This window comes from Meleagris gallopavo, chromosome 3, assembly GCF_905368555.1.
Source record: "Meleagris gallopavo chromosome 3, MGAL_WU_HG_1.1, whole genome shotgun sequence".
Taxonomy (NCBI): Eukaryota; Metazoa; Chordata; class Aves; order Galliformes; family Phasianidae; genus Meleagris; species Meleagris gallopavo.
This window is the reverse complement of record NC_139406.1, coordinates 39,603,209-39,615,988: the sequence shown is the minus strand read 5'-3', so window position 1 is coordinate 39,615,988 and position 12,780 is coordinate 39,603,209. Positions and strand designations below refer to the sequence as shown.

The window sequence follows — 12,780 nt, the reverse complement described above, 5'->3', positions numbered from 1 at the left end:
AGAAGCTCAATTTATTTCACTTAGAGATAACTTAGCTGCCATTTTTGTTACTGTTATGTTTATGAGCTTTAGAAAATCTGGCTAACTGATGTACCTATATATGAATATTTATAAAGCAGAACCTTTGTCATACTAGAAAGAGCTGTTTTGCCCCCTGGTGAATTGTACATTTTATTGTACATTTATTGTCTTTGATTGTACATTTTATAAAAATTCATAGGCTGAGACCATTCTTTTAGTTGCTTTTTTATGCTTGGGAGGGGGCACTTATTTCTTCAAAGAGAATACTGTGTTGTCTCAGCAACAAAGATGGTAATCTTTAACTGTTACCTATTTATTCAATTGCATCTCATTGATCTTATGATGTCTTTAATGTAAAAATAGTTAGTTGGAATAGTATTTCTACAATTTATATTGTATTCCTTTACTGGTGCTGCCTATATAATGGTAAATATGATTTTAAAAAAAAAAAAAAAAAAAAAAAAAAAAAAAACCGTTACCAGTAACTCTTCTCCTTATTTAGATCTCATTTATAAGATTACAGTATCTTTCCTAATACTGTGATCAATATTTCAACTCCATTTAAAGAATTTCTATAGTCCCTAGTCCCCCACAACGGTATTTTAAACCAAGATTTCTTCTGAAGTGAAGTGAGATTACTACTCTCAGAAATTCAAGATGCAAACCAACATAAGGAAATGAACCTGCATCACTCAGAGCTATCAGTGTGACCTTGAAACCAGAGAATATTATGCAGACCGTTTTGAGTTCCGTCACACAAAACATTTAAGACAGTCAAGTGATCAGAAGCAGATAGCATAGGCTTATGAAATTCAAGATACACATTAATGTTTGTAACTGAACCTCAGACATTCAGGCCTGTCAATGTTACCTCAGGACCAAGGAGGATTGTGAAGCAGATCCTCTTGAGTACACATGCACACGCAGGACAGTTAAATGATCAGAAGCAGTCAGTATGGTTTTATGAAGGTCACATCCTTTCTGCCTGGCTAACCTCATCTCCTCCTATGACAAGATGACTTAGTAAATGAGGGAAAGGTGGATTTAATTTTTTTCAGTAAAGCATTTTACACTGTCTTCCATTATATCCTCCTAGAGAAACTGGCTGCTAATGGCTTGGGCAGGTGTACAGTTCACTGGGTGAAGAAATAGATGGACAACTGGGCTCAAAGAGTCAGAGTGAATTGTGTTCAATCCAGTTGGCAGCCAGTAAACAATGGTATTACCCAGGACTTGGGCAAATTTTGTTTAACATTTTTGTCACTGATCTGGATGAGGAGGTTGAGTGCACCCCCAGTAAGTTCACAGACAATACCAAATTAGACAGTACTGTAGATCTGTATGAAGGTAGGAAGGTTCTGCAGAGGAATATGGATAGGCAGAATTGATGGACATGTCATTCAATTAGGTTGAGTGCTCAGTCCTGCACTTGGGTCATAACAAGACCATGCAATTGATATAGATAGGAGAAGTGTGACTGGGAAGCCACTTGCCTGTCAGGAAGGGACTTGGGAATTTTGGTTGAAAGCTGAATGAACATGAGCCATCAGTGTGTCCAGGCATCTTGAATGCCAAGGGTATTTCTGGCCTGCATCATAAATAGTGTGATCAACTGGACGAGGGAAGTGCTTGTCCCCTTGTATTTGTTCACTGTCATACTGGAACTTGAATATGTACAGAGAAGAGCAACAAAGCGGTGAAGACACTAGAAAACAAAACTTCAAAAAATCTTCTAAGGGAACTGTGGAGAAGAGGTGGTTGAAAGGAGACCTCATCACTCTCTACAACTATCTGAAAGGAGATTTAGCCTCTTTTCTCAGGTGACAAGTGAAAGGATGTGAGGAAACAGTCTCAGGTTATGCCAGGAGTGGTTTGGATTGAATATTAGAAATAATTTCTCCATGGAGAAGGTTATCAAGCATTAAAACAGGCAGCCCAGGGAAATGGTGGAGATCTCATCCCTAGAGGTATTTAAGAGATGTGTAGACATGGCTGTATGGGACGTAGTTTAGTGATGGCATTTGGTTGGTCAGACTGATAGTTGCACTTAGTAATTTCCATGATCTTTTCCAACCTAAATGATTTTATGATTCTATAAGCTATGCAATTTCTTGGAAGGCTAACGAAGAACAAACACGATATAAGGAAAAGCAGCAGAAAGAACAAGGTCAATGTTAATCTGCAGACATCTCCACTTTGTTTATCTGAAATAGTTAAACCTATGTGCCACACATCTGGTAAGCAATACTGCTTTGACAGTGGATTTTGCAGGAGGATAAGTAGCACAAGCATCATACCTAATAACATGACTAGCAGGTTTTACCTGCATTTAACTACTTGACAGTAGAAATTTGCAGAAAGCACGATTGTTCTTTTTCCATCATGCCTCATTTTCAACAGAGTAATAGATTAGGGGAAAGTCACTCCTGACCACCCTGGGAAAGGTGTCCACCTCGAACCATGAACCATAATTGCCCTCTTTCTAAAGCCAGAGGCACACGCTGGAAGAAAGAGCTTTCTGCCTGAGTGCTTTCTCCCAGAGACAGCTGAAATGAAATGTCACGCCAATTATCCATGCAGGGCATAGTGTAAAGAAAACTGGCTGCATTGCAGAGCAGCCCAATTACTGAGTTAGGCTGTAGTTTTCTTCTACTGTTGATGCTACACTTGCAGTGGGTCCCAAGTGCATGTAGGGCAAGCAGGTTGGAATGCTGTGTAAGATACACTGCTAAGTGAGTGTATCCCCCTTGGGGAAGGCGGGGGGAAGGGAAACAGCTCCTAAACCAGCCTGTGTTTTCAAAACCCATAAGCAATTTCTGTGGAGTTTGGAAGTAATCCCCTTGGAAGATGTGAAAATTGCACAGCTGCAGCATCATGGGGCACAGTAGAAGAGTTCATACTGGTGTTGCTGACTTAGCCACCAAGGTGAACTTGGTTTTAAGCATAACAAGAAGTTGTTAAGAGCTGTTGGTTAAGTAGAAGATTTGAAAAAAGGAAAGACAATTCCAATAACTCCAACAGTGATGGAGATTGAAGCAACGCCTGGGTGCACTAAAAGCTGCACTTTGCTTCAGTGTTATTTTGCTGATGAAAGCAAAATAATCCAGCCGATCAAGAAAGTTTGAATCAGAACAAGGTTTTGGGCTAGTTGTTTGTCAACAAAATATAGCCAGTTAAAAAAACGTAGCAAAATGTGAACTGTATGTAAGCCATTCTGAAAGTAATGCCTTCATTTCCATAGAAACTGCAAAAGATCAAAGAACACAATAACACTATTTCATAGACCAAATTTTCAGCTACAAAACACTATTTTTCAACATCGTTACCTCCATTAACTATGCATTTTTTTGCCAATGATGAACAAGAATCTGCATGATGCACTCATAAAAATCTGCACAAGCAGAGATGACCCTCTGTTTCACAGCTGCTGTGAAGGCATTATTGCCAGGGAAAAGTTGCCCACACAGTCCAACTTTCACTGTGCTCTCATTCACTGTTTGGTCTCCAGAAGCAAGTGTCAGTGAATGTCAGTAGGCGCCATTATTATGCATGGAGAAATTCAGTGGCACATCTTTGCTCCAGATGTGCTTTCATGTCAGACACCATTTTGTCAGACTGCCCCTCTGCTGCCATCTGCCACACAGCAACAAAGTGTAATGGAATACTGATGGGAAGGTTTAACCTCTTCTGCCATAATACTAACATCCACCTCCGATGCTGTGGGCCAACATTATAAAAGACATTACTTTTGGAGCAGCCATCATATAGTAGGCTGTTCTTTTATCAGGAAATTAAACATTCTCATCCAGATGCTTTATATCCAAATGGTACAATTTTTTGGCTGTATGAAAAAAAATGCACTGTAATACAGTTAATTAATATTCACAGTTTTCAGTAAATGTACTGACTTCTCACATGGCATTGGGACATTCTGCTAAGTGCTGTGACATGATAGTAGCTGTGATGAAATGTAGCTTAGATACTAAAATCTTTTAGGCAGCAGTGATATTCCAGCTGATAAAGCACTTAAAAACAAATAAGCAAACAAACAAAACAAGCAACAACAACAAAGGGATCTATTTCTAAAGTTTCTAAGGCAGGTAAACAGCCAAAGAATTCCATCAAGACACACTACAGGTCATGAAATGGTTAATGGTGTGTCACAGCATACTATACTTCGATATATTTCTCTTCATTTCCCTCAATAATATTTAGTATATGCTCTATAAAGAATCCTTTTTTATCAAGTCCGTTTTAATTGTACAGGCATTTGAGAAGCACATAATAGTGAGAGACTTTTTCACATGATACATGATCTGTTTATATGAAATAAAGGCAACTTAGAAAAAAAAAGCCATGAGAAAAAAAAAAAAAAAAACACCTAAATTTAAATATTCAGAATCTTTTAGAATATTTTTAAGATTCTTAATATTGCATTATATTTTTACCACAGATTACTTTGTAACCCTCAATGGAAAACATCTGTCTGACATTGCTGGTAAAGTTAAAAAACAAATTATGATATGGAAACAGAGGACATATGAACCCTTAGTGAAATTCAGTTTTCCATCAACTGTTTCTTCACAGTACTTGAATGATTTGGGAGTAGTAAAGTGAAAAATGTAGCGTTTTTAGTTTGATATTAAAATTAATATTTCTTCAAATTTAATGAAGGCAGATAGTCCTCTTTTGTCATCTATCACTGACCAATTTATCAATTTGTATTCAGTTAAGTTGAACAAAAACAAAAAAATGGAAAAATATCAGTTGGTTTTCATCTATCAGAAAGAATGAATATGTTTGAATTCTGTTGAATTTTAAGTATTCAGAAGATTTTTCAAAGATAAGCAAAGAAATATGCTTGCCAGAAGGGGTAAAGTTATTCCTTTTCATGTAACTGCTGAATAGATAAATATTTTGTCATCTAAAATGAATAGCAATGCAAACTCAAGCAATTTGTTAAAAGACTAGCATCTGGAGATTGTTTTTCAAAAAAGAAGGACCTCTTAACTTGATAAATAACTGTAAATGTTGCATACAGTGGAGAAATAAGTTAAAAAAAAAAAAGGAAAAAAAGAAAAAGATTTGAGACAGTCATGGGGAACAAGCTGCTAATGAATACATCAGCCAGCACCATTTGCCAAAGTCCTCTTATCTTTTGCATATGCACATTTACTGTCATTTAATTTAGCAATAAAGCTTGCTGCAATAGTTCTGTGCTCTAGTAATTTCCAGTGAGGCAGGAACTAGATGCAGAAGGTAATACTAATGGGAGGAAGATAAGAAAAGGCTCTGATTGGCAACATGCTTTCTGTCTCACTAAAAAGGACTGTATTTCATTCCTACGCCTTACCTCTGATCACCCAGAAGTAGAACAGTGCTTTTACTACAGAATAATGAAAAGAATGCTTTGCCCTTTGTATGATGTTCTGGGAAGAAAGATTACAAGCCTGGAAACTTCCCAGCCTTACACCTACTGCATTACAGGTGGGTTAAGCAAGGACATATCCTTTTTAGTTGTTTGGTTTGCTATTGCTCAGCATTTAAAATTACACTCACTGGTTTCTTGTTGGTAAGTTAAAAAATGCATATATGCTAGGATTTGTTAGGCAAAAATATGGCACTGAAAGAATTGAAAAGAATGGATCCATTGCAAAATGAAGTGATTACAGTAGACGTGAAGTCTCTGGTCAAAGAGTAATGCACAATAAACCAAAAATCACATCCTACTTGTGAAAGGAGGGATGTGCTTTCTGTCAGATGATACCTCTGTTTTTTAATGTTAGTGAAGAACACTATCTGCATTCTTTATTTGATTCCAAGTTAAAACATTAAGGTACTTCCTTTTCGTCATCTCCATTTCTTGCAAAGGTGTTGCTGTTGAAGCACAATCGATATTACATCACTTTTTTTTTTCTCTTACACGACTCAAGTGCTCAAAGACACACATACACACACACACACACACACACACACAACAAACAAACAAACAAAAAAAAAACCACGTATGCTAGAGAGATTCTTTCTCTATCCTTTTTCCTTTCCTTTTCCTTTTCCTTTCCCATTAGATTCCTTTGCATTTTGGAGTGAAGAAACTGCAAGATACTGTGACATATTTCATGTTTGTTACTTTTTTCAAAGCAATTGATTTCTAAAATGAAGAGGACTAGCTAACTGGCAGAAACAGTAACAGCATGTTTGTCAGCGTGCTCTTTGCTGCTACTAATTCCTTATTTTCACAGGAAGGTAACAGTTTAGTATTGATTAGGAGATGCCTCTGTTTCTAAAGGTATTGAACTACGGTATTTCCTCCCTTTTCTTGGTTCGGGTGATAGGATGATTTTGTAATACATTGTGGTAGTCCAGCTCCCTGAGTTGTTTCTAGGTTCCCAACCAAACACTTAAAAATTGAATCTTGCCTTGCTCGTTGCCTCTACTAAAATTACTTAATATCTTCTGAAAAACACACTTATAGGAGTGAAGCATATATTCTCAAAGACTTCAGTCTGAATGCCTTCTGAAATTCATACAGCTTGCCAGTTGTCTTTTAAAGTCAGTTCCTGATTACCTTCTAAAGCAAATGGACAGACAGATTCCATGCCCCAAAAGAATTCCTTTTTTACCATATGATTGTTCTCATTAGGGTGTTTAAAAAGCAGAAATGCTTGTTTAATTTTTTTTTTGCCTTTCAAAGTGCGTTTCAGAAGCCAGGGGTTTTAGTAGTGAGAATTCACTGGCTGACATTTTGAGCTTGTATATCAGTTTCTTAGCTATTTTAGAGGCTTCTATAACTATGCTTCTAGTTCATGAAATATCCATCCTAAAGAAACAAAAGGAGAAGTAGCTGTTACCTGGACCCTGTTCTTACACTTATGAAAAAAATATATATATATGAAATCTTAAAAGGTTGTAAAATCTGTTTCTGTGAGACACAATGACTTCAAGAAATATGTAACACTCTCATTTTTTCATTAGTAGCTCTCATGTCTGCAGCTGCAAGACTATATACAGAAAAATATTTTAACTGCAAGTCCTAGCTTTAGAATTTAAATATGGTGATTTTATGATGCAGAATCAATGTCCTGAATAATCAGGATGTTTCATTCATTACTAATGTGTGTTATAACATAAAGATTTTTGGTTTTGTTCTTCTGATAGTATAAATCATTTATATTTTGCTGTTAATAACATACTGTTCTATGGGAGTTATCTCACACCTCAACTCTTGTAGCTAGAGGACTCACCTAAGAACTGCTCTGCATTCCTTTATTCAGTTTAAATAGGTGATGAATGAAGGCCCTTAAAATTAGTACTTTTTAATTATTATTTTTCCTGGAGATTGGATGGAAGCTATAAAGATATAAGTTGAAAATAACTGGGGGGAAAAAAAAAACAAAAAACAAACAAACAAAAAAACCACTATAAGCTTTTTCTTTTTTTTTTTTTTTTGAGCTTTCTTGAGTTTTGTTTTTTGTTGTTGTTGTGGGTTTGTTTGCTTTTTATTTTGTTTTGATGGAGTTGTTTGTTTGCTTGTTTATTTGTTTTTAATTTTTTCCCTTGAAAGTGTCTTCAGTATATTCATAAAATAGAGAATATATATTTTTAATTTTAATTTGGCTTTATGCTTACAACTTAGTACCTATACACCATAGCTTTGCCAGCTGCCATTTTGCCTTATTATAAAAGTATGTCATCATGTTTCATTAGATACAGTACATTCAGAGTAACTTCTACTAAAATTGTGCTTTAACTACTTTTTAAATCACAGTTGATCTCCAGCTCTCTAAATTCACATTTTTGTTCACCTGGAAAACTATTTATATTCTAATATTATCTCCCTCCTTTTAGAGCTGTACTAATAAACCTAGAACTTTACATGCAAGTCAATAAGCTTTACAGTGTTCATGAAAATCAGTGCTGTAACTCAAGAATGCCATCTCATATTGTATGCTTATCTAGTATATGCTGTTCTGATATGTTAGGAATTTGAATAGAAATAGCACAGAAAACAACAGGCCAAGGCAGTGGAAAGACACAAGGCAAAGCTGATTTTAGTCTTTTTTGTGGTCTAGTGTATTCTGAGCAGCAGTACACAAAAGGCTGCTATGAATTTCACCTGCCTTTGAGTTGGTGCCAGTAGCTGAAAGTGACTAAATCACCGGATGGTTTAGCCATATGGAACAAGTTCTAACCATACCCAAATGATGAAGCTGTGAAATCCAGATTTCATTCAGAAATTATAAAGTAGGTCATCAATGCTACTTCTCTTTTTCATATCCTGCTTGTGAAAGAAGGGATGAGTGACCAGATTTGCAATTCCCCCTGGTTAGATTAAGGTGAAGTGACATCAAGGTCCATACATAAGAGGAAAAAAGATCAACTTTAATAGGAGTTACCTACAAAGCAGTTATCCTATATGCATTGGCCCTGCTACAACATCTACCTATGTTGTGCAGTTTTACAGGAAATTCTAGTAGGCCTAGCATTCCTCAACAATTTTAAGAGGAAAAGAGGAAAAGGAAAACAAAAAAGAAATAAAAGGGAGAAGGAGATACTGGATCCAGTGCCACATCACTTAAGAAATGATGATTTTCTACCCCTTCTTTCTTTACTTATGCTTTCAGCAGGTTAGTCAACTGATTTGCCAGAATCCACTATTTTTTTACAGCACTCTCTACAAGTCTGTTTGGACTAATGAAAGCTGTTGAAGGCACTGCTACTGCACTGCTTTTATGGTTTTTGCAATGCATGCATTCATGAAAGGAGTGGCTGCAAAAAAAAAACATCCTCAATAAGGTGAGAGAGAAAATAGACCAAAAATGACGGAATATTTATGGAGTTAGTAATAAACTTCTAGATACCTGGATGGTGATTCCTATGTGTCTTAGTATTACTGATGTTTTTTAAGTTCTTCCTATATATTTGTTTGCTTATTTGTATGTGTGTTGGGGGGGTTGAAATAAGTGCTTTGACTTAACTTGTTTCTAATGTGGTCCAAGAGAATAAAGGAAAAAGGACCCCTCCCATCTCTAGACAAAAGCAGATCAAGTTGTTTGATACCCTTCTAAGATCTACCTCTGCTCATTTCCTCTAGCTTTACACAAGTCGGATGAAAATGACACAGCTTACTCACACTGAATCACTGTGAATTCCCTTTCAGGGAAAAAGCAAAAGAACATCACTTGCATCCCTCAGTGAATTACAACCATTGTTTTTGATTTCTTAGTGGGTAATTGAAGGCTTTTACAGCTAGAAGAAATTATTTATAGAGTCATGAAAAATGGATTAACTTTACCGAGTGCTTCATTGATGTTTTAGGCATCTACTTTATTCCAATTAAATTTATATAATCTAAAATCAATGAACTTCTTCATTTTAGAGAATAAATTATAGAGGAAAATAATTTGTTTAGCCTGTGTGAACTGCCTTGTTTCCACTTTTTTTTTTTTTTTTTTCTAATCTCTGCAAGGAAAGAAAGAATTCAAGGTGCTATTAAGGTCAATACAGACAGAAGCCTTCCCTTTGTTCCCAGTGCCTACAGTGCCTGCATGGAAGTCTAGCTGTGAAAAGGAGACTAGGAATTTTCCTGCTGGGTTATATCTATATCTATATAATAAACTGATCTACCACTACCAGTGGCCTTGAGGCCCAGTGACTCAAAAGAAGGCACAGAAACATTTTGTCATCTGGCACATCTGTCCCCTAAATTAGTTTTATCAAATTTCCTAATGCTTAGAGAATTTCTCAAACCCCAAATTTACTTTAACTATCTATCATAAATCAATTTTCTGTTTTCCTTTCTTTTCTTTTCTTTTCTTTTCTTTTCTTTTCTTTTCTTTTCTTTTCTTTTCTTTTCTTTTCTTTTCTTTTCTTTACGTTGTATGTATCTGAGAATTGCAGAATATCTAATTCAGATCAATATGTATTGGCTTATCTCAAGAGAATACTTGGTTAGTAAGGAAATGAAAGTAGATAAATACAATAAAATTTGAGGTGGTGTTTTTAATGATCATAAGTAAATCAGTATTTTGAAATATAATGCAATCTTTATTCATGGAAGAAAACTAATTCTCAGTCTGGACACTGAACAGACCATGGAGATGGTAAGACCTTCAGTTAAATAGCAGTGATTAGAACAGGTCACTGTTACCATGTCAGCAGTTGGTATCATGTCTGTTGAGATAGCTCAAGGTGGGGTCCTGTAAGATAAGAATGCTGAATTTGCTCAAGTTGCTTAGATTTTACCATGTAGATGTCAAATTGTCCTACTTGAGATGAATTTTTATATCATGATAACTTGGTGTCTGAGCCCTGAGATATCTTAGCTAGGGAGGATTCTTTATTTCTGTTTGGTGAATCATGCTTGGGTTCACTGCTTAATATGAGAAATCTGAACTAAATCCTGTGAAACTACAGGGACCATTAAGTTGTTATCTTCAGAAAATATTCAAAAAGTCTGCTTCAGGCATATGAAGCAATGACTAAGAAATATCCAAATCTTAAAAGTGTTAGAAATAGAAAAACAACTCTTCTTTTTTTCTGGTCAATCATCATCTCAGATTATGTTACCTCTCTGGAATATAAAATAAACGCACAATAGCTTGCAATATTCTTTAGTAGAAAAACATTAATTACTTTTTCTGATAGAATGTTACAACTTCATCTTATAAACAGGCATTAAACATGTAGTGATATTGTCATCTAAACTGAATTATTTTCTCTTTTGTGTGTAAGTGTCTCACTCTAATTTACAGAAGGGAAAGGAAGTTCTTTGATATCTGTATACCCGGCATGAGATTAAGAAACAGTTCAAATGTTGGTCTGACCAGTTTATTACAAATCCTAGTCATTCAGGCAGATGGAGAAGGGAAGAAGGGGGATAGAAAAGATAGGAAATAGAAGCAAGGAGACTCTGTAGGAAGCAAGAGGGAGATAGACACCACTGTGGATCCAGCGCGGTTCATAGTTCAGTCACTGGTCTTCAGTAGTGGGTCATCGGGTGTTGTTCCATTGAAGACGACAAGTTTTCAATGGTAGTAGCAACTTATTTATGATAAGTCCAAAGTGGTCGAGTCAGCTCTCTTTGGAGCGAAAGCTCAAACCCAAAGTGGTTGAGTCAGGTCTCCTTGGAGTGGCAACTTCTGGCTCTGGGATCTCAGCAGAAACTTCTTTGTTCCCATATTCTGGGCCTTGCAAGTAGATAAGAGGGCGCAGGGATGCCCACCTGTATCCTGTTTTTCATAGGACACATTCCCCAGTTTTCCCATACCAACCTGGAGCTATTTAGTCACAGGCCAGATATTCCACCAGTAAATACTCCTGAGCACTATCTTCCAGAGGCAAGCAGCTCTGAAGGAAGATGCATTCAAATGTCCACAAAGTGATGTTGATTGTCACATGGTAGCATCCATCACTTGCCTCCTCAATAAATCAGTCTAATTCATTTTATTAAACTGGGGATTAAATTTTTACCACCTACAAACCACCCCCTTCCCTGCTTCTTGGAAAAATAAATGTAAGCAAGACTAATTCTCTATGTTACACCGTAAGTGCAATGTTTCTTAAATGACAGATGTTCAACAAAGTCCAAGAATTTTTGCTTTCTTTGGAGCTTGAACAGTAGTTCATCCTCAAATAACTAATGAAGTGCAATAACAGGGCAAGTCTGTAATGGAGGTAGAAGTATACAACCAAAACAGCTGATGATTTTAGCAACTTTTGTGCAGTGAGGAATACAGTTCAAATGAGACCAAAGCTGTAGTGCAAAACTTTTCTAAAGTCATCTAAGACATAATTGACACTAAAATACATACTCTTATTATACATCATAACAATTTTTAACATCTGGACATTCCTGCCTTTGAACTGGAAAACATCACACTCCACAATGAAAGCCAAGCAGACATTAAGTGTGTTTTGAGTTTGGGTCTGGATATTGGTTTTGGTTGGTTGGTTTGGATTTGGGTTTTGGTAAGGGTTAGGTTTTGATATTGTTTATCTCCATGTTTCTCTTGCTTATCAGGTGTGCCAAGAAACCTGCTGTAAGAGACAAAAGAACAGCTAAGCTGTATCACCATACTCTCACTAAATGCCTTAGTCTTCATGTTTTATATGTATTTAAATCTCACATGATACTCAGATGATAAAATTGTCTTTTGAAAATTAGTATTTGTAGAATAGGTATCTGTTTGGAGTGCTGTAAATCCATTATCCCTACCTTTTTCATGCTAAGCCATGTAAACTGTACTGCTTGACACTTTTTTATTTTCATTTTTTCCAATCAAAACTGTATTTTAGAGAGTAAAATGTGGTGAAAATCATACGCACTCCATCCTGTCAGACCAGATTTGTTCTCTGGCTTCAGACCTCATGTACTGAGTTCATTTTATGGCAACTCTTTATAGGCGAGTTATAAATCTTTGTGAATGTAGCATTTATAATGAAAATGCTATCAAGCAAGGAAATTCTGGCCACACTAAAGATCAACAGAACTATAGCACCAAAAAGACCAAACAGTTCTTATCAATCAGCCTCCAGTAGCATTCCATTTTCAAAAGCAGTATCCTCACTATCTCTACATTAAACATTTTTTGTCAATTAGACTTTTTTTCTTCATTTTGCTTTAGATATTCTAATATGAAATTAGAAATCCTTTATTTCACTTCACCTCTGTAGTTTCAAAAAATCTCTTTATGTCTTTGTAATTGTTGGGTTTTTTCGGTTAGTGTATCCAAGGGGAAATGTCAACATGATTTGAAA

General features: G+C 36.0%; 1 protein-coding gene across 1 annotated transcript in view; it reads left to right on the top strand.

The window, feature by feature from the left end:
* Window positions 1-12,780, top strand: part of DOK6 (docking protein 6) — a 230,531-nt gene that overhangs the window by 208,339 nt on the left and 9,412 nt on the right. The window lies entirely within an intron of this gene.